This window comes from Salvelinus alpinus, chromosome 2 (genome assembly GCF_045679555.1).
Source record: "Salvelinus alpinus chromosome 2, SLU_Salpinus.1, whole genome shotgun sequence".
In the NCBI taxonomy this organism is placed as follows: domain Eukaryota; kingdom Metazoa; phylum Chordata; class Actinopteri; order Salmoniformes; family Salmonidae; genus Salvelinus; species Salvelinus alpinus.
In genome coordinates this window covers 48,829,421-48,851,262 of record NC_092087.1, presented here as the reverse complement: position 1 = coordinate 48,851,262, position 21,842 = coordinate 48,829,421, and positions in this window count along the sequence as shown.

Sequence of the window (21,842 nt, the reverse complement as noted above, 5' to 3'; positions counted from 1 at the left end):
GAGATGCGATTCACCACCTGGTTATCAGAGGGGGGAAAGGAGAAAATTAATTGTGTGTCGTCTGCATAGCAATGATAGGAGAGACCATGTGAGGATATGACAGAGCCAAGTGACTTGGTGTATAGCGAGAATAGGAGAGGGCCTAGAACAGAGCCCTGGGGGACACCAGTGGTGAGAGCACGTGGTGCGGAGACAGATTCTCGCCACGCCACCTGGTAGGAGCGACCTGTCAGGTAGGACGCAATCCAAGCATGGGCCGCGCCGGAGATGCCCAGCTCGGAGAGGGTGGAGAGGAGGATCTGATGGTTCACAGTATCAAAGGCAGCCGATAGGTCTAGAAGGATGAGAGCAGAGGAGAGAGAGTTAGCTTTAGCAGTGCGGAGCGCCTCCGTGACACAGAGAAGAGCAGTCTCAGTTGAATGACTAGTCTTGAAACCTGACTGATTTGGATCAAGAAGGTCATTCTGAGAGAGATAGCAGGAGAGCTGGCCAAGGACGGCACGTTCAAGAGTTTTGGAGAGAAAAGAAAGAAGGGATACTGGTCTGTAGTTGTTGACATCGGAGGGATCGAGTGTAGGTTTTTTCAGAAGGGGTGCAACTCTCGCTCTCTTGAAGACGGAAGGGACGTAGCCAGCGGTCAAGGATGAGTTGATGAGCGAGGTGAGGTAAGGGAGAAGGTCTCCGGAAATGGTCTGGAGAAGAGAGGAGGGGATAGGGTCAAGCGGGCAGGTTGTTGGGCGGCCGGCCGTCACAAGACGCGAGATTTCATCTGGAGAGAGAGGGGAGAAAGAGGTCAAAGCACAGGGTAGGGCAGTGTGAGCAGAACCAGCGGTGTCGTTTGACTTAGCAAACGAGGATCGGATGTCGTCGACCTTCTTTTCAAAATGGTTGACGAAGTCATCAGCAGAGAGGGAGGAGGGGGGAGGAGGGGGAGGAGGATTCAGGAGGGAGGAGAAGGTGGCAAAGAGCTTCCTAGGGTTAGAGGCAGATGCTTGGAATTTAGAGTGGTAGAAATTGGCTTTAGCAGCAGAGACAGAAGAGGAGAATGTAGAGAGGAGGGAGTGAAAGGATGCCAGGTTAGCAGGGAGGCGAGTTTTCCTCCATTTCCGCTCGGCTGCCCGGAGCCCTGTTCTGTGAGCTCGCAATGAGTCGTCGAGCCACGGAGCAGGAGGGGAGGACCGAGCCGGCCTGGAGGATAGGGGACATAGAGAGTCAAAGGATGCAGAAAGGGAGGAGAGGAGGGTTGAGGAGGCAGAATCAGGAGATAGGTTGGAGAAGGTTTGAGCAGAGGGAAGAGATGATAGGATGGAAGAGGAGAGAGTAGCGGGGGAGAGAGAGCGAAGGTTGGGACGGCGCGATACCATCCGAGTAGGGGCAGTGTGGGAAGTGTTGGATGAGAGCGAGAGGGAAAAGGATACAAGGTAGTGGTCGGAGACTTGGAGGGGAGTTGCAATGAGATTAGTGGAAGAACAGCATCTAGTAAAGATGAGGTCAAGCGTATTGCCTGCCTTGTGAGTAGGGGGGGAAGGTGAGAGGGTGAGGTCAAAAGAGGAGAGGAGTGGAAAGAAGGAGGCAGAGAGGAATGAGTCAAAGGTAGACGTGGGGAGGTTAAAGTCACCCAGAACTGTGAGAGGTGAGCCATCCTCAGGAAAGGAACTTATCAGGGCGTCAAGCTCATTGATGAACTCTCCAAGGGAACCTGGAGGGCGATAAATGATAAGGATGTTAAGCTTGAAAGGGCTGGTAACTGTGACAGCATGGAATTCAAAGGAGGCGATAGACAGATGGGTCAGGGGAGAAAGAGAGAATGTCCACTTGGGAGAGATGAGGATCCCTGTGCCACCACCCCGCTGACCAGAAGCTCTCGGGGTGTGCGAGAACACGTGGGCAGACGAGGAGAGAGCAGTAGGAGTAGCAGTGTTATCAGTGGTAATCCATGTTTCCGTCAGTGCCAAGAAGTCGAGGGACTGGAGGGAAGCATAGGCTGAGATGAACTCTGCCTTGTTGGCCGCAGATCGGCAGTTCCAGAGGCTGCCTGAGACCTAGAACTCCACGTGGGTCGTGCGCGCTGGGACCACCAGGTTAGAGTAGCAGCGGCCACGCGGTGTGAAGCGTTTGTATGGTCTGTGCAGAGAGGAGAGAACAGGGATAGACAGACACATAGTTGACAGGCTACAGAAGAGGCTACGCTAATGCAAAGGAGATTGGAATGACAAGTGGACTACACGTCTCGAATGTTCAGAAAGTTAAGCTTACGTTGCAAAAAATCTTATTGACTAAAATGATATAGTACTGCTGGCTGGTGAAATAGGCTAGCTAGCAGTGGCTGCGTTGTTGACTTTGTTTGAAAGTGTAGCTGGCTAGGTAACCTCTAACTGGCTAGGTAACCTCGACAATTACTCTAGACTACAGAATTATCTTGGATACAAAGACGGCTATGTAGCCAGCTAAGATCAAACAAATCAAACTGTTGTACTGTAATGAAATGAAATGTAATACTACCTGTAATACTACCTGTGGAGCAAAGCGGAATGCAACTACTCGCTCCAAACCAAACCGGGAGTGCGTATCATAGAGGGAGAGGCAATAGAAGTGTTGTTTCTTGTATTATTGTCTTTTGTGTCTTTAGAGGACTGCTTCACCTTAATGTCCCCTTTCCCTTTTCTTCTGTCCTTATTTTGTCCCACTTTGTCCCTTCTTTGTCCCTTCTTCTCTTCTGCCAACTAGACACTCCTTGTTAGCTAGCTAGCTTCTTTCAGGAATGTCCCTAGCAACTGCCTAGCAACAGGTAAACAACTTAGCTAGCTAAGAAAATGGTATAATTTTATGAAAAATTGTTACTTTTTCAAAAGCCTTTCTTCTTTGTTTGCTGCTTGTTTGGTCTCCTATTCAGTTTGCAGTTTTCTTTTGAGTACTTTACTCTAAAAAAACATTTAAATTTCAATATTTGTAGGAGCTCATCTTTTCAGCTGCTGCTGCTTAATTTGGAACTCCGGAACATGGTTGTCTCTTGTCTCTTTAAGCAGCATATAAGACAACTAATGGGACTTCCCCGGCGGAGCTCCCCGGCGGAGCTCCCGACCGACGTGTACTATAGTACATTAAGTTTGTTGGAACCTCTCCAGCTTGCTGATAATAAATAATTATTAATTTCATATTGACTTCAGGTGTCCCTGATGGAAATTTCCACGACAAGTCATTTAGCAGAGGCTCTTATCCAGAGTGACATACATTAGTGCATTCATCTTAAGATAGCTTGGTGAGGCAACAACATATCACAATCACAACAAGTACATTTTCCATCAACAAAGTAGTTATCAGCAAAGTCAGTGCTAGCAGGAAAAGACAAGTGCATTTTTGCTGTGGGATTACTAAATAAGGATACTTATCCTTATACTGTTTGAATTCACAACGCTGTCTATGGAGCTTTGACCTCCTGTGCACATGCAAGAGAGAGACGGTTTGTTAACAGTTAACACACATCACAACTTAGTAAACACCAATAAACTAAAATCGTGTGGCCATACTCACTTTCAGTTGGACTCTTTGGTGTGTCAGTTGTCAAAGTAAGACTAACAGTCGCATCTAGTGCAAAGCAAAGTCATTGGATCTGGTTATACAATAAGGCATCTTAATGGGATGATTTAATCAATCCAATATCAACCTCTTTTCTAGTAATTAGGCACATTTGTGATGAAAAAATAATACAAAGACCTGGGTAAGACAAAATATGTCTTTTTTTTCTCAGTTGTACTAACTAAAGATGACCAACACACCTGATGTAGGATTCACTGCTGTGCTGGGGGCCAAAGGAGATGAGAAGAGAAATGTACATTTGTTTCATATCAAATAACAGCCCCGTCAATGTGAATGGGAGCGTGCTTGTTGTCTTGGCATCACACTGCCAGGTCTCTGACCTAATCCCTATAGGCTGTCTCATCATTGTCGGTGATCAGGCCTACCACCATTCTGTCGTCGGCAAACTTAATGATGGTGTTGGAGACGTGCATGACCACGCAGTTGAGGGTGAACAGGTAGTACACGAGGGGACTCAACACGCACCTTTGACAGGCCCCTGTGTTGAGGATCAATGAGGCAGATTTTGTTGTTGCCTACCCTTACAACCTGGGGGCGGCCCATCAGGAAGTCCAGGATCCAGTTGCAGAGGGAGGATTTTAGGCCCTGGGTACTTAGTTTAGTGATGAGCTTGAAGGGGAACTATGGTGTTGAACGCTGAGCTTTAGTCAGCAAACATCATTCTCACGTAGGTGTTCCTTTTGTCCAGGTGGGAAAAGGCAGTGTGGAGACCAATAGCGATTGCGTCATTTGTGGATCTGTTGGAGCGGTATGTGAATTGTAGTGGGTCTAGGGTTTCTGGGTTGATGGTGTTGATGTGAGCCATGACCAGTCTTTGAAAGCACGTCATGGCTACCGATGTGACTGCTACGGGCCAGTAGTCATTTAGGCAGGTTACCTTGGTGTTCTCGGGCACAGGGAATATGGTGGTCTGCTTGAAACATGTCGGTATTACAGACTCGGTCAGGGAGAGGTTGAAAATGTCAGTGAAGACACTTGCCAGTTGGTCAGTGCATGCTCTCAGTATGCGTCCTGGTAATCCATCTGGCCCTGCAACCTTGTGAATGTTGACCTGTTTAAAGGTCTTACTCACATCGGCTACGGAGAGCGTGATCTCACAGTCATCCGAAACAGCTGATGATCTCATGCATGGTTCAGTGTTGCTTGCCTTGAAGCAAGCATAGAAGGAATTTAGCTCGTTTGGTAGGCTTTCGTCACTGGGCAGCTCACGGTTGGGTTTCCATTGTAATCCGCAAATCTGCCACATCCGACGAGCGTCAGAGCCAGTGTAGTAAGATTCAATCTTAGCCCTGTATTAGGGCTCTTTCTCTGCACCAGCTAGGACTGTATCGGTTTGCCACATTTATTATTTTGTTATTTGTAAGTGTTCACAGTTTCGTATTGGTGGAGAGAATGGACATATGGGAGAGGAGCGGCCTCCCTACTTCGTCTCCAGCTCCTCTTCAGCCTGCGCTACCAACTTCTCCGGTGGCGTCCGGACCCAGTGCTCTTCGGCTCGCGCCCCCGAGGGAGTACGATGGAACGGCTGCCGGGTGCAAGGGATTCTTGCTTCAGCTTTACCTGGCTACCGTTCGCCCGACTCCCTCTGGAGAGGAGAGTGTGAGCGTCCTCGTCTCCTGCCTGACGGTCAGAGCCCTGGAGTGGGCCAACGCGGTCTGGGAGGGTCCAGACTCACGAGGGACCACTACCCTGAGTTCACCCGCCGATTCCGGGCTGTGTTCGACTACCCACCGGAGGGTCAAGCGGCGTGTGAACGGCTGTTCCACCTTAGGCAGGAGACGAGGGGTGCGCAGAACTTCGCGCTGGAGTTTCGGACCCTGGCCGCTGGAGCGGGGTGGAACGACAGGGCCCTGATGGACCACTACCGGTGTAGCCTCCGGGAGGACGTCCGCAGGGAGCTAGCTTGTCGGGACGCCACCCTCACCCTAGACGAACTCATCGACATGTCAATCCGTCTGGATAACCTGCTAGCTGCTCTCGGGCGTCCAGAGCGGGTCCGGTTTGTTCCACCCCCCAGCACTCCCGCTCCAACACTCATGGAGTTAGGGGGTGCTGAATCTAGGGGAACCGGAGGAGGAGTCTCCTCCTGCACCAGTTGTGGTCGGAGAGAGCACACTGCCGATCGGTGCTGGAGGAGCTCGTCTGGGAGTCGAGATGGCAGGCAGAGCACTGCTCGGACACCCCAGGTGAGTCAGCACCAGACTCACCCAGAGCTCCCTGTTGGTCATATGTTTGTACTAATCTATTTTCCTGAGTTTTCCCCCTCTTCCCAGCATAAGGCGCTAGTCGATTCAGGTGCAGCTGTGAGTTTTATGGACCACGGGTTCGCTCATAGGTTAGGGATTCCGTTGGTGCAGTTAGGCCAACCATTCCCCGTAAACTCCCTAGATAGTCGACCGTTAGGGTCAGGGCCGGTCAGGGAGGCCACGGTTCCACGGGACATAGTAACGCAGGGGGTCATAAGGAGCGGATTAGTCTCTTCCTCATCTCCTGCGTTTCCAGTGATGCTGGGGGTTCTCTGGTTGGCTATTCACAATCGTTAAGATTTCATGGAAACAGGGGGCTCTAAGGGGGTGGTCAGAGGAGTGTTCAGGTAGGTGTATAGGAGTTTCCATCGGTGCAACGACGGTGAAGAGTCCAGACCAGGTTTCCACTGTGCGCATTCCCTCAGAATATGCCGATTTGGCTATCGCTTTCTGTAAAAAGAGGGCGACCCAATTACCACCTCATCGTCGATGGGATTGTGCGATAAACCTCCAGGTAAACGCAGCACTTCCCAGGAGTCACGTGTACCCGCTGTCACAGGAGGAGAAAGTGGCTAAGGAGACATATGTCACTGAATCTCTGGGACAGGGATACATTTGGCCCTCCACGTCACCCGTCTCCTCGAGTTTATTTTTTGTGAAGAAGAAGGAGGGAGGTCAGCGTCAGTGCATTGATTATAGAGGTCTAAATTCCATCACAGTGGGGTTCAGTTACCCGCTACCTCTCATCACTACGGCGGGGGAATCATTTCACGGAGCACGCTTCTTCACAAAACTGGATCTCAGGAGCGCGTATAACTTGGTGCGTATCCGGATGGGAGATGAGTGGAAAACCGCGTTTAGTACCACATCTGGCCATTATGAGTACCTCGTCATGCCGTATGGGTTGAAGAATGCTCCAGCCGTCTTTCAATCCTTCGTAGACAAGATTCTCAGGGACCTGCACGGGCAGGGTGTGGTGGTTGATATCGATGACATTCTGATTTATTCCGCCACACGGAATGTGTGTCTCTGGTACGCAGGGTACTTGGGCGACTGTTGGAGCATGACCTATACGTCAAGGCTGAGAAATGTGTGTTCTCCAAGCAAGCCATCTCTTTCCTGGGGTATCGCATTTCCACATCTGGGGTGGTGATGGAGTGGGACCGCGTTGCAGTCGTGCGTTACCGACCACGGTAAAGGAGGTGCAGCGGTTCTTAGAGTTTGCCAATTACTACCGGAGGTTTATCCGGGGTTTTGGCCAGGTGGCTGCTCCCATTACCTCACTGCTGAAGGGGGGGCTGGTGCATTTGCGGTGGTCAGTGGAGGCGGGCAGAGCGTTTATTCGTCTGAAGGAGCTGTTTACCGATGCTCCCGTATTGGCGCATCCAGACCCCTCTTTGGCATTCATGGTGGAGGTGGATGCGTCCGAGGCTGGGGTTGGAGCCGTGCTATCAGAGCGCTTGGGCACGCCACCGAAGCTTCACCCCTGCGCTTTTTTTCGAGGAAGCTCAGTCCGGCGGAGCGAAACTATGACGTGGGGGACCGGGAGTTGCTGGCTGTGGTAAAAGCTCTGAAGGTGTGGAGACATTGGCTTGAGGGGGCTAAACACCCTTTTCTCATCTGGACTGACCACCGTAATCTGGAGTACATCCGAGCAGCGAGGAGACTGAATCCTCGCCAGGCAAGGTGGGCCATGTTTTTCACTAGATTTCGGTTCACCATCTCTTATAGACCAGGTTCCCTTAAGACTAAGGCCGACGCGCTGTCCCGTCTCTATGATACCGAGGAGCGGTCCACCGATCATACTCCCATACTTCCGGCCTCATGTCTGGTGGCACCGGTGGTATGGGAGGTGGACGCGGACATCGAGCGGGCGTCAAGGTTAGAACCCACGCCACCACAGTGTTCAGCGGGCCGAAAGTACGTGCCGCTTGGTGTTCGTGACAAATTGATCCTGTGGGCCCACACACTACCCTCCTCGAGTCATCCGGGAATTGAGAGGACGGTGTGGGGTCTTAGGGGGAAGTACTGGTGGCCACTGTAGCGAAGGACGTAAGGTTTTATGTCTCCTCCTGTTCGGTGTGCGCTCAGACTAACGCTCCTAGACACCTGCCTAGAGGGAAGTTACAGCCCCTCCCCATTCCACAACGGCCTTGGCCACATCTGTCGGTGGACTTCCTCACCGACTTTTCCCCCTCTTAGGGGAACTCCACGATCCTGGTCGTTGTGGATCGGTTTTCGAAGTCCTGCCGTCTCCTCCCGTTGCCCGGTCTCCCTACGGCCCTGCAGACTGCGGAGGCCCTGTTTACCCATGTCTTCCGGCACTACGGGTTGCCTGAGGACATAGTTTCTGATCGGGGTCCCCAGTTCACGTCCCGGGTTTGGAGGGCGTTCATGGGGCGTCTGGGGGTCTCGATCAGCCTGACCTCAGGTTTTCACCCCGCAATGGGCAGGTGGAGAGAGTGAACCAGGATGTGGGTAGGTTTCTGCGGTCGTATTGCCAGGACCGGCCAGGAGAATGGGCGAGGTACGTCCCATGGGCGGAGGTGGCCCAAAACTCACCCCGCCACTCCTCCACAAACCTGTCGCCTTTCCAGTGCGTGTTGGGCTACCAGCCGATCCTGGCACCGTGGTATCAGAGCCAGACCGAGGCTCCTGCGGTGGAGGAGTGGGTGCAGCGCTCAAAGGATACCCGGAGAGCCGTCCAGGAATCGCTAAAACGGGCTGGTGGGGGGCAGAAGGTGAGTGCTGACCGCCACCTTAGTGAGGCCCCCGTGTTCGCACCGGAGGACCGGGTCTGGCTCTCGACCCGAAACCTGCCCCAGAGCCTGCCCTGCCGGAAGCTGGGGCCGCGGTGTGTGGGGCCATTTAAAGTCCTGAGGACGATAAACGAGGTGTGCTATAGGTCACAGCTCCCTCCTTACTATCACATTAACCCCTCGTTTCATGTGTCTCTCCTCAGGCCGGTGGTAGCTGGTCCCCTGCAGGAAGGTGAGGTGCCGGAGGTCCCTCCGCCCCCTCTGGACATCGAGGGGTCCACAGCGTACACGGTACGTTCCATTCTGGACTCTAGACGCCGGGTGAGTGGCCTGCAGTACCTCCTGGATTGGGAGGGGTACGGTCCGGAGGAGAGGTGCTGGGTACCGGTGGAGGACATCTTGGATCCATCACTGCTGAATGATTTCCACCGCCTCCATCTGGATCGCCCTGCGCCTCGCCCTCCGGGTTGTCCTCGAGGCCGGTGTCGGCGCGCTGCGGGAGCCGTGCGTCAGGAGGGGGTACTGTCACGACTTCCACCGAAGGTGGCTCCTCTCCCTGTTCGGGCGGTGCTCGGCGGTCGTCGTCACTGGTCTACTAGCTACCACCGATTCCTTTTTGTTTTCTGTTATTTTTTTCTTGATTGTTTTCACCTGTTACTTATTTGTTGTTAATTATGGCCTATTTAAACTTCCAGGGCCCGCCTGCTTTTGTGCGAGCTTATTCTCACTGTCAGTGGTGAAATTGTTTTGCTTATACAGTACGTATTTTGCTGTCTGCTATTTTTCCCTGGTTTTGGGGACATACCTGTTTATTGGTCATTTTGCCTGTTTGTTGGCTAGACCCAGCTTAATTCTTGGCGCACGGATCTCTTTAACGGGATCATTTTCGTAAACAACCGCTGAATTGCAGAGCGCCAAATTCAAAAAAGATTACTAAAAATATTTATTTTCATGAAATCACAAGTGAAATATACCAAAACACAGCTTAGTTTGTTGTTAATCCACCTATCGTCTCAGATTTTGAAAATATGCTTTACAGCGAAAGCAATCCAAGCGTTTGTGAGTTTATCGATCACTAGACGAAACATTACGAACAGCTAGCAGCAATGTAGATTGGTCACGAAAGTCAGAAAAGCAATAAAATTAATCGCTTACCTTTGATGATCTTCGGATGTTTGCACTCACGAGACTCCCAGTTACAGAATAAATGTTCCTTTTTTTCGATAAATATTATTTTTATATCCAAAAACCTCCATTTGGTTGGTGCGTTATGTTCAGAAATCAACAGGCTCGAGTGGTCATGAAGGGCAGACGAAAATTCCAAATAGTATCTGTAAAGTTCGTAGAAACATGTCAAACGTTTTTTATAATCAATCCTCAGGTTGTTTTTAACATAAATAATTAATAATATTTCAACCGGACGGTAAACTATTCAATACAATAGATAAAAAAAATGTTGAGCTACAACTTTCGCGCGCATGTACTAATCAAAGGACACCTGGCTATCCACTGACGCGTTTTGATAAATCTCGCTCATTTTTCAGAATAAAAGCTTGAAACTATGTCTAAAGCCTGTTCACAACCTGTGGAAGCCATTGGAAAAGGAATCTGGTTGGTATCCCTTTAAATGGAGGATAGGCAGGCAATGGAACAGGGATTTTTCAAAATAAGAGGCACTTCCGGGTTGGATTTCCTCAGGTTTTCGCCTGCAAAATCAGTTCTGTTATACTCACAGACACTATTTTGACAGTTTTGGAAACTTTAGAGTGTTTTCTATCCTAATCTGTCAATATTCTAGCATCTGGGCCTGAGAAATAGGCCGTTTACATTGGGAATGTTATTTTTCCAAACAAAAACATTCTGCCTCCTAGCGTCAAGAAGTTAATAAACGTATGCATTGGAAGCATTGCTCTCTGCGCATGACTCCACACCCACCACTCCTAGCTATCCATGACAATAACAGTGAAGTGTATAATTTTATAAACCACCTACTTACCCTGAACAGTGACTGAGACAGGGTTACTTAAAGGAGATGTGTGAGACTTCCCTACAGCGTAGTAACACGTCACTTTGACCACAGCTGGTAATGTTTGATCTGCCCTCTTGAGCAGCTCTGTTCCTGTTATTGTCTGCGTACACGATGAGTCTAGAAGATTTTTACCCCCCTCTCTGTAGAAGTAACAGTGAGACACATGGAGAGATGGAGGAGTCTCACAACTCAGCTGAACTGATTCTGTCTCTCTGATGACTGTAGAACTCACTGTCACCTGAGGAAGGTCTGTGAGAATAGAGGAATTTAGCATTTAGCATTTAGTGGTTTTGGGAAATGTACTGATTCCCTAATCCCTCCTTGTTATTTCAGACTTGAGGATCTTGAGTCCATTACCTCATGCAGCGACAGAATGGGAAATTAAGGAGATATAATATATTGCTTGATTGTTTCATGTAATAGCTTATGACAACACACAGTATGATAACATATCACAAGAGGAACATGGTAATGATGGCACAACAGTACATTGTTTACAACCATTGAAATAGTCTTCTTACCCTGAATTGTGACTGTTGACGGCTCACTGTATATGGATATAAACTGTGAACCTGTAGCACTGTACTGACATTGTATTTTGACCTCAGCTGGTGAACTCTGACCTGTCCACTTCACCAGTTGTGTTCCTGCGAGTGTCTGTTGACAGGGTGATGGTAGGGTGAATTCCACTTGCCCTTCCATTTTGAAGTAACACTCAGAGACAGATGGAGGAGTCTGACAGTTCAGCTGAACAGAGTCTCTCTCATTGATGACTGCAGGAATCACTGTTAGACTGGGCTGAGGAAGATCTGTGAGATCAGAGGGATGATGGAGTGTCTTTTTTAATTGAATTATAAATTCATTCAATGTTTAACTACTCATACTCATACAGATAACGTACCACTTAATATTATATGAGTTTGAAAGAGAAAAACAATTAAGACACTGTTGTCTATTTAAGCAATAAACAATGAGAACGTGCCAGGAACAGCCCTTAGGGGGGAGTTATCACACAATAATCCTCGGGTTCGATGGGCATTTTGATTTTGTAAAACGGTTGCCAACATTTAAACAAAAGATTAAGGACATGTCTTTCATTAAAGACCTATTATTGTGTTTTATTTTCATCCTTCCACCAGGACAAATGCTCATTTTGGGACGTTGCTATTTGGGCACAGCCAAACAACGGAAGAAGTGGATTTTTCTGACCAGAACTGTCCCAGAGCTTGGGGAAGTGTGTCTGCGCTTGTGCTGCAGGTGCGCCAGACGAAAAACTTTACTAGCATCATACATATCGGTGAATCGCTGTGACATATGAAATACATGTGATAGTGTAATCAATCTGTAAAAACTACGTAAAAAAGTAACAAACGTGTTAAATGATTATGTGACGTACAGTCATATCCAGGTCCTGATTGGTCAACAAGCTGATTTTACGCTTCAAATAGTGTTATTTGACACATCAAACAGTGTTATTTCACGTGTATCTTGTTTGAAATGCAAAGACCCAAATGGTGTTCCATACTTTCCAGTGAACGACACACTGACATCACGTACAGATGCACGTGACTCTTGACTGCAGTAAGAAAGCCTAGATTTTTTTTTAACTTCTAAACAAAATAACTTTTTGGGGGCTCTCGTACGCTGACAATGATGTGTTGATTCTTGCTTGAACAGTCACTAAGATTATATATGGTTGTGATCTTTGTAAAATAACTATTTTGGATGCAGCAAGTTGTTAGCTAGAATGCTAACGCTCACTGACATAGCAATAGGCTGTCGCAAAAGATAGCCCAAAGAGACATTTTACTGGATGAAGTTGAAGTAATTTAAGTATAATGTAGTTGATTTGCAATGATGACACAAACATTATATTAAGCAGGACATTCATACGAGCCTTAAACTCCAATTATAATTCAAAAGTAGTGTGAAATTCACTCATAAGCAACATGTAAATAGAGGCTTTTATTGTTGGCGTTCTGTTCTGTCACCATAGTGGATTGAGCAGTCAAATGGAATAGTGAATAGACAATTTTTTGTGTTTGTAAACGTTGCCGCACGAGAGCGATGCGAGCAACGTTTGCAAACACAAAAAATAGTCTATGCACTATTCCATTTGACTGCTCAATCCACTATCTCATCAGCCCAGCCAGGCAATTTATAAACTTGATCTCCACTGTAAAAAGCATTTAGATATTATATTCCATTTATTTTAGACTAGCATTTGGTTTTCAACAGCAGAGATTTGTATTAATCTTGCTGTCTGTCTCATTCCATGGGGATGCTGACCCATGTTGACTCCAATCCTTTCCACAGTTGTGTCAAGTTGGCCTTAAGGTGGTGGATCATTCTTGATACACACAGGAAACTGTTGAGCGTGAAAAACCCAGTACTGTTACAGTTCTGGCACCTTCTACCATACCCCGTTCAAAGGCACTTAAATATGTTGTCTTGCCCTTTCCCCCTCTGAATGGCACACATACACAATCCATGTCTTCAACATGTCTCCTCGCCTTCATCTATTTACTGATTTAAGTGGCTTTAACAAGTGACATCAATAAGGGATCATAGCTTTCACCTGGATTTGCCTGGTCAGTCTATGTCATGTTAATGTTTTGTATACCCAGTGTATACAGCATCTCGTGGAAGGATGAAATCTTATGGATGAATTCATCGAAATAACGTTTTTATTGAAAATAAGTCAATTATTATTTGAATATTTTGGTAACCCGTTGTTTTGTCTGGTAGCCCAAAAAGTTACATATTGAAGCTTTAAATTCATAATAATGATACTGACCTTTGGCTTTGATGTACTGGAAGGTATCTGGACATAACAAAATGGGTCATTATCATGCTCTTTTTGCCATTATGAAAAATAAGAAAACATGAGATGGGAACACTTTACACAAGTTGGCGAAGCGGAACAGTCTATAATGCATTCACAGCCATGTTATCAAGCAGTGGTCATTCTTATCTGAACAAAATGTAAAATAATGACAGAGAAATATAAATCAATAGGATGATCAGTGGAATAAGACACACTTATTATAACCATAACATGTTGAAATATTAAGAGTTCCTAAAGTAAAAGACTAAAAGAGGGGAAAGAAGAATGAAATATCCTGTAGCACAAACAGATGGAGCGGAAAAATAACTCACCGAAAAGGAGGATGAGCAAAAACAGATGACCAGCCATATCAGGGATGAACAACGTAATTATTTAGAGAGATACGTACATACTGTTAGTCTGACTTCACAGAAGATGTTGGCAGTGACTGGGACAAAGAATACATGTTTCAATAGAAATGTAGATGTGGGGCTTGTTCACAGGAAAACCACAGATGTCTCATATAGCAACTGTGGGCTAATGTCATGTTGCAGAGGACAAGGAGGCTGAACATTCAGAATCATTTATCTGTAATTATTTTTAGGTTCTCAAGCTATCTGTCTTTAACAGATTTTATTTTGTATCATTACTGCCGACAATTCGATTTTTATAACCAACAACCTAACTTGTCTGTCTGAGAAAAATATTTATCTTCGACTTCTGTTTTAAGTTTTTGACTGCTGCACAAAGTTCAACTACAAAAACCCTGCATTTGTGGTTGAGAGTTTGACCATCTCTAAAATGTAGAAGGGTTTTCATATTTCATTTCATTTATGTTTGGTGAGTCATGTTTAATAATATGCCAGAGCTGTGAAGGTAAACTGATAAGCTCAGTAAAGTAAAGGAAAGGATGGAAGGAAGGAACGGAGGAGAGAAGAAGAAGCGAGTTCACACTACTCGGACTGATCAGTTTACCTTGAATACTCTAACTGGTACCTAAATGTCAGCGCCTGTTCAGGTAAACCGCGTCAGCCCCGGGAAGCCCCTTTGTTAATCAGGCCCTGGACGTACCCCAACAACAGAATGGTGTGGGCATATACCTGTATAAAAAAATATTAAATCAAGTATACTGCTGATTGGCCAGCTCAGCCAGTGAGCCAACATGATATAATGTTCAATGAGGAAATGGCAAGCATTATGGAAATTGTCTGTTTTGTGTTGCAAGTTTAGATGTTTTGTTGTTGTTTGTTTTATCAAGTTATGCTTTGGCTACAAATACGAGAATAGGATTAGTGATGGGGAAACAAAGCTTCCTGGAGCATTGAGATTTTCCAGCTAATTGTCTGAAATAGGTTAATTACTCAAGGCTTTGATCAAGTTCACACTAGTGACACCTGCTGGTATAAAGGATTTAGAGCAGCCAAATTATTATAGATTATGTCCCACACCCCATAGAGTGTGTGCAGTGTAGCCTTTTTGTCTTCTACCAATCAGGTGGTTGTTCGATAAAACAAAGCTTTGGACGTCATTGACCACGTGCTTCTGATAAAGTTATACGGGCGTCAGCACTCTGCAATTTCAACGCATGCCTCAGAGCTCAGGCATCAACATTATTTGGGTACGAAGTAACAGAACATACTTTTTTTTAAAGTGAGATATCCACTGGACAGTTACTTTTAATAGGCTCCTTGTGGCAACTAGGCTTTGTTAACCCAAGTAATTAAATCAAGAAAAATGTGATCCAAGGTGAATGGACTTTATTTTCTGAATGTGATAGTAGCTTACTTGCCAAATGAGCCAAACTTCATGGTACCAGTTTTGAATATAAAGTGGTGTGTTTATTAGAAAAGTCAACATTATATGACAAACATATTGAACATGGGCTTGCTGTTTAATATAATGTAGCTCAACGTGTGATCACTCTCCCTTACCAGCTTGCAGTCAGGGGTAGGGTCAAGGAGCCCAAGCCAAAGGCCACTGAGAACACTGATCCCAATGTGGAGACGGGTCCAAAGGCTGCCAAGGTTGGAGCCAAGAAGACTAAGGACAAGGAAGCCGGTAAACTGAATCCACTGAATTGATTGTGCTCATCATTCCTAGGATTTAGACATCACCCTATAATCTGCCCAATTGTATGGGATCATTGTTATTGAGTTACACCCATTGCAATGGAGGACATTTAACATTGCTCATTCAATGACTTGTATGGGTATCTCACTTCTCCTCATTGTGTCCATGATTGCATGTATACACACACATCACTAACTCTTGTTTCTAGAAGCTGAGAAGAAAAAGGCTACAGCCAAAAAGCAGAAGGAGAAACCTTCAGAGGCAAGTGTGGTTTCAGTTATGTTCTGACTATTGGCATTGTTCAAGTGGTTTTGGTGTATAGGGACTTTTTTTACACTTTTGTCATTGGTACTGTTCCCTAATTGGGCTTTACCATGGTTAAATTGAATCTCAAATGGTAAATGCTACCACAAACCAGCAGCATTGCAAACCTGTCATTTTCATCTTTCAGGATGCGAAACTCAGGAAGTCCGCAAAAGCATCTGCTTCCAAGGTGGCCCCTGCTAAGAAGCCCAAGTCGAAGAAGACAATGGGGAAGAGGGGACAGCTGAGGATCAACCCAAAGCACAGAAGACTACCAAGGGTGAAGTGGCAGCCAAGAAGGGTGCAAAGGCCAAAGCTTTCCAGAAGCCTGCAGAGGGTGATGAAGGGGACACTGCTGCTCCTGAAGCTAAAACCACAGGGAAATGAGGCAAGGGGGGCAGCAGCAGAGTGACTGCACTCCTTTTATTCACTTTATATGTTTTTAAATAAAGCAGTTTTTTGTACTACTTGTTTGTGGCATTTAAGTGTAGACCTAGCTGCTGTAAAATGTAATCTCCACTTTTCCTGTAGATAAGTGTTGGTGGTAGCTAGGGGTTTGTAAAGATGTTTAATGATTCACTGATGCAAGTTTATATATATATATAAATAAAAAGCTGTTAAGTTCTTGTTTCTTGCACCTGCTTAATCAGTACCCTCTTCTGCCAGATGAATTGTATCACTAGTACAGTGACTTCCCGGTTCCTGGAAAATATTGATGGTTAAGTTGTTTTCTATACAGTCAGGACTTTGTTGTTCATCCATCATAGGTTGATGACCACGGCACGATTCGTTGGGAAAATCTGGTACAGTGAGTGTGCAGATAGTTGAGTTCCATCTGAGCCTGGAACACACTGGACATGACATCTTGGTACCAGTCTCCTGAGGGACGGCCCTGATACTGGTCTTTCGCTGTTCTCTCCACCATGGAATTTTTGATGCTGCTGGTTTGTGGTAGCAGTCTATCTATAGAGTTAGAACTAACCATCTCAAAATAAACATTTCCCATAACTATGAAGCTATGGGAAATTATTCAAAACTTTTCTGTTATGGGTCAGTGCCCACAATGGTGCAATGCAACATGTTGTACCATTTCAGTTTGTCCACAAGGGGGTGCAAGAACTAATTGGGTCTTCAGTTTGATATTCAAAGGTACCCAAACCAGAACATTGCTGTCCACTGGTGCTCCTGGTTCTTTATTCCCTGGAAGTTTAACCAGCTTTTACTCAACCACCCCTAAGGAGAAAAATAAATCATTAATGCTGTGGACCTCAAGGCCTGGATTTGAACAAGGATACACGGGAAGAGAGCATAGGCAACGCAATTGAAGCTGTCACCTATCTTTTTTCATTTTAATATCACCTTTATTTAACCAGGTAAGGTAGTTGAGAACATGTTCTCATTTACAACTGCGACCTGGCCAAGATAAAGCAAAGTAGTGCAACAGAAACAACACAGTTACACATGGAATAAACAAGCATAAGGTCAATAACATAATAGAAAAAAAGAAAGTCTATATACAGTGTGTGCAAATGGCATGAGGAGGTATGACAATAAATAGGCCATAGTAGCAGAGTAATTACAATTTAGCAGATTAACACTGGAGTGATAGATGAGCAGATGATGATGAGCAGGTGATGGTGTGTAGGTAGTGATATTGGTGTGCAAAAGAGCAGCAAAGTAAATAAAAACAATATGGGGATGAGGTAGGTAGTGGGCTATTTACAGATGGACTTTGTATAGCTGCAGCGATCGGTTAGCTGCTCAGATATCTGATGTTTAAAGTTAGTGAGGGAAATGTAAGTCTCCAGCTTCAGCGATTTTTGCAATTTGTTCCAGTCACTGGCAGCAGAGAACTGGAAGGAAAGGTGTCCAAAGCAGGTGTTGGCTTTGGGGATGACCAGTGAGATATACCTGCTGGAGCGCGTGCTACGGGTGGGTGTTGTTATCGTGACCAGTGAGCTGAGATAAGGCGGAGCTTTATCTAGCATAGACTTGTAGATGACCTGGAGCCAGTGGGTCTGGCGACGAATATGTAGCGAGGGCCAGCCGACTAGAGCATACAGGTCGCAGTGGTGGGTGGTATAAGGCACTTTGGTAACAAAACGGATGGCACTGTGATAGACTGCATCCAATTTGCTGAGCAGAGTATTGGAAGCTATTTTGTAGATGACATCGCCAAAGTCGAGGATCGGTAGGATAGTCAGTTTTACTAGGGTAAGTTTGGCGGTGTGAGTGAAGGAGGCTTTGTTGCGAAATAGAAAGTTGATTCTAGATTTGATTTTGGATTGGAGATGTTTGATATGAGTCTGGAAGGAGAGTTTACAGTCTAGCCAGACACCTAGGTATTTGTAGTTGTCCACGTATTCTAGGCAGAACCGTCCAGAGTAGTGATGCTAGTCAGGCGGGCGGGTGCGGGCAGCGAACGGTTGAAAAGCATGCATTTGGTTTTGCTAGCGTTTAACAGCAGTTGGAGGCCACGGAAGGAGTGTTGTATGGCATTGAAGCTCGTTTGGAGGTTAGTTAACACAGTGTCCAAAGACGGGCCAGATGTAAGCAGAATGGTGTCGTCTGCGTAGAGGTGGATCAGGGAATCAACCACAGCAAGAGCGACATCGTTGATATATACAGAGAAAAGAGTCGGCCCGAGAATTGAACCCTGTGGTACCCCAAAAGAGACTGCCAGAGGTCCGGACAACAGGCCCTCCGATTTTACCCTCTGAACTGTACCTGCGAAGTAGTTGGTAAACCAGGCGAGGCAGTCATTTGAGAAACCAAGGCTATTGAGTCTGCCAATAAGAATACGGTGATTGACAGAGTCGAAAGCCTTGGCCAGGTCGATGAAGACGGCTGCACAGTACTGTCTTTTATCGATGACGGTTATGATATTGTTCAGTACCTTGAGCGTGGCTGAGGTGCACCCGTGACCAGCTCGGAAACCGTATTGCACAGCGGAGAAGGTACGGTGGGATTCGAAATGGTCAGTGATCTGTTTATTAACTTGGCGTTCAAAGACTTTAGAAAGGCAGGGCAGGATGGATATAGGTCTGTAACAGTTTGGGTCTAGAGTGTCATCCCCTTTGAAGGGCGCTAGCACGCGGGAGACATGGTGTTTAAAGTTAGCAGTCCGTGGTAAGTAGAAACGTCTGCTCCGTCGTCCGCCAAAGGCCGGTTGAAGGCACAGCTGATGGAATTACGTCTGCAGACCAGTCGTGGTGGTACGCGGGGCGCCGTGTCGACGAAGGGACCGGGCCAGATGGCGAAAGAGGTATTGTAGTTGTGGGAATTTCGTTTGCTAGCCGGGAGATGTGCCTGGCTCAGGGCTAGCTTCAGGGCTGGGTCACTCAGTTGAAGATAGCTAGCTGTGATGATCAATGGTCCAGGAGTTTACGGCAGGAATCTGGTGTTGTAGTGGAGAAAAACAGTCCGAGGCTGGCAGGTTTTATCCAGGCTAAAAAAAATGGCTGGTACCTGAGCAGAGGGTAAATGCCGCTAGCAGTGGCTAACAATGACTAAATGACTAGTAACTTAGCTAATTAGCTGGCTACCTTCTGCCCCATTGGCTAGAAAGGTCTCGCCTGCCTTCCATCTTTGAGGACATTGTTAGAGCTCGACTAGCTTGTCAATATAGGCAATATTTTCTACACATCAAAAACATGAGGTTGAAATAGAAACTGGGTGTGTTGACTCAATCCTTCATTTTTAAAACTGCATGTTTATTTGTTTAAAAAAAAATTAAGTGTATATTTCATTGACACTAATAGAAACAGTACGGAAGCACTGAAAGACTGAGCAGTTTCACAGCTCTTCAAGTATGTTCATTCAGTTTATAGATTAGTTTATAGTCTCAGCAGGGGCAGATCCAACAGGCCAGGCCAAGAGTGCGGGGCTTCAAGCTGAGAATATTCCGACTCAGTCCTGATCCAATCAGGCCCAACGTCGCGTTTAGCTCATCCAATAGAATTAAGTCAAGAACCCATCACTTGCTTGATCCAGTGATAAATTAGATTTTGTCCATAGCAGTGCACTGTAGCTAGTCACATCATTCCTCCCAGAAAGAAGAGCGATTTGGTGAAATGGGCAAAGACTGGGGTGATTGAGAAGAGGGGCAGAGGAAGACAAACACGGAAGAGAACATATTGGTAGTAAGAAAAGGGAGAAAGGAGAGATTTTAGGGTTAAAGAGAGAAAAGGAAGAGAGATTTTGGGTGGAGAGAAAAGGAGTGCAAAAAAAGGGTAAAGTCACTAGCCATGTGGATCATCAACATGCCAGCTGTTAACCTTCCCAATCCTGCCACAAGAGAAAGACCTCAAGCATCTGCATTAAGGACTACAATAACAAGAAGAAACAAATTCAGTACCACTTGAATCAATTCTAAAGCAAGAAAATGTCTTCCACTTGTAAACAATTTCACTGGCTCATCATCCTCCTCCTTTCCGCTAAGCCCACCCTTTGTGCTGGCCTGGCTCCACCACATGCATCAGAGGCAGAGTACGGGTTTGTTAGTCAGTCATCCCCCGCCCCTCACACCAGGCCCCGCCTCTGTCCCTCATTGTTCAGGGAGCCCCAGCCCGCCGTCGCCTCCCTTCCTCACTCATTGAGAGAGCCCCACCCCTGTAGGTCAAATCAGGGACATCAGGAAGCCATCCAGTTACTGCGAGATGACCTCCCAGTTCTTCCACAGGAAAGCGAGGAGGATGACGAATAGCAGCGTGGAGAAGGTGCGGCTGCGCGTCATTAAACTCTAACTGTTTTAAAGTCACCATTGGCCTCATGGTAAAATCTCTGAGCGAGTTTCTTCCTCTCCGGCAGCTAAGTTAGGAATGATGCCAGTATCTTTGTTGTGACTGTTTATATTGATACACCATCCAAAGTGTAATTGTGTAATTTTACCAATAACTGTCCTTTGTGAGGCATTAGACAACCTCCCTGGTATTGTTGGTTGAATCTGTGTTTGAAATTCACAACGCGACTGACCAACTTTACAGATAATTGCAAGTGTGGGGTACAGAGATCAGGTAGTCATTAAAAAATAATGTTAAACACTATTATTGCACACAGAGTGAGTACATGCAAAGTATTATGCGACTTGTTTAGCAATATTTTACTTCTGAACTTATTTTGGATTTCCATAACAAAGGTGTTGAATACTCATTGACACTTTATTTTTGCTGACATAATTCCACTTTGACATTTATTTACATTTTTTATTTTACCTTTATTTAACTAGGCAAGTCAGTTAATAACAATTTCTTATTTACAATGACAGCCTAGGAACAGTGGGTTAACTGCCTTGTTCAGGGGCAGAACGACAGATTTTTACCTTCTCAGCTCGGGGATTTGATCTAGCAACCTTTCGATTACTGGCTCAACGCTCTAACCAATGATGAGTCGAACCACAGAGTGAAGGAAAAGCAGCCAACAAGTGCTCAGCATATGTGGGAACTCCTTCAAGACTGTTAGAAAAGCATTCCAGGTGAAGCTGGTTGAAAGAATGCCAAGAGTGTGCAAAGCTGTCATCAAGGCAAAGGGTGGCTATTTGAAGAATCTCAAATATAAAATATATTTTGATTTGTTTAACACTTTTTTGGTTACTACATGATTCCATATGTGTTATTTCATAGTTTTGATGTCTTCACTATTATTCTACAATGTAGAAAATAGTAAAAAGAAAGAAAAACCCATAAATGAGTAGGTGTTCTAAAACTTTTACAGGTAGTTTATACAAATCATTTACTTTGCAACCTCATGGTAATTTTTTATAATTAGTATTAACCTATGTCATACTTCTACCATGTTCCAATGCATCATTATATATTACAAGATAGGTAACCATTTAATGTAATTCAAACAATTGCAGTGCTGCTTTTCACATGTATTCTTATAACAAGACATGGGCTAGTTGTAAAACACAGTATGTAATGTGACTGACGCAGAACCTACATCTCCATGTAAATACAACTGGTATCTTAGTGGAAGTCACATGAATAATACAGTTTGAACTCCGCTTCACT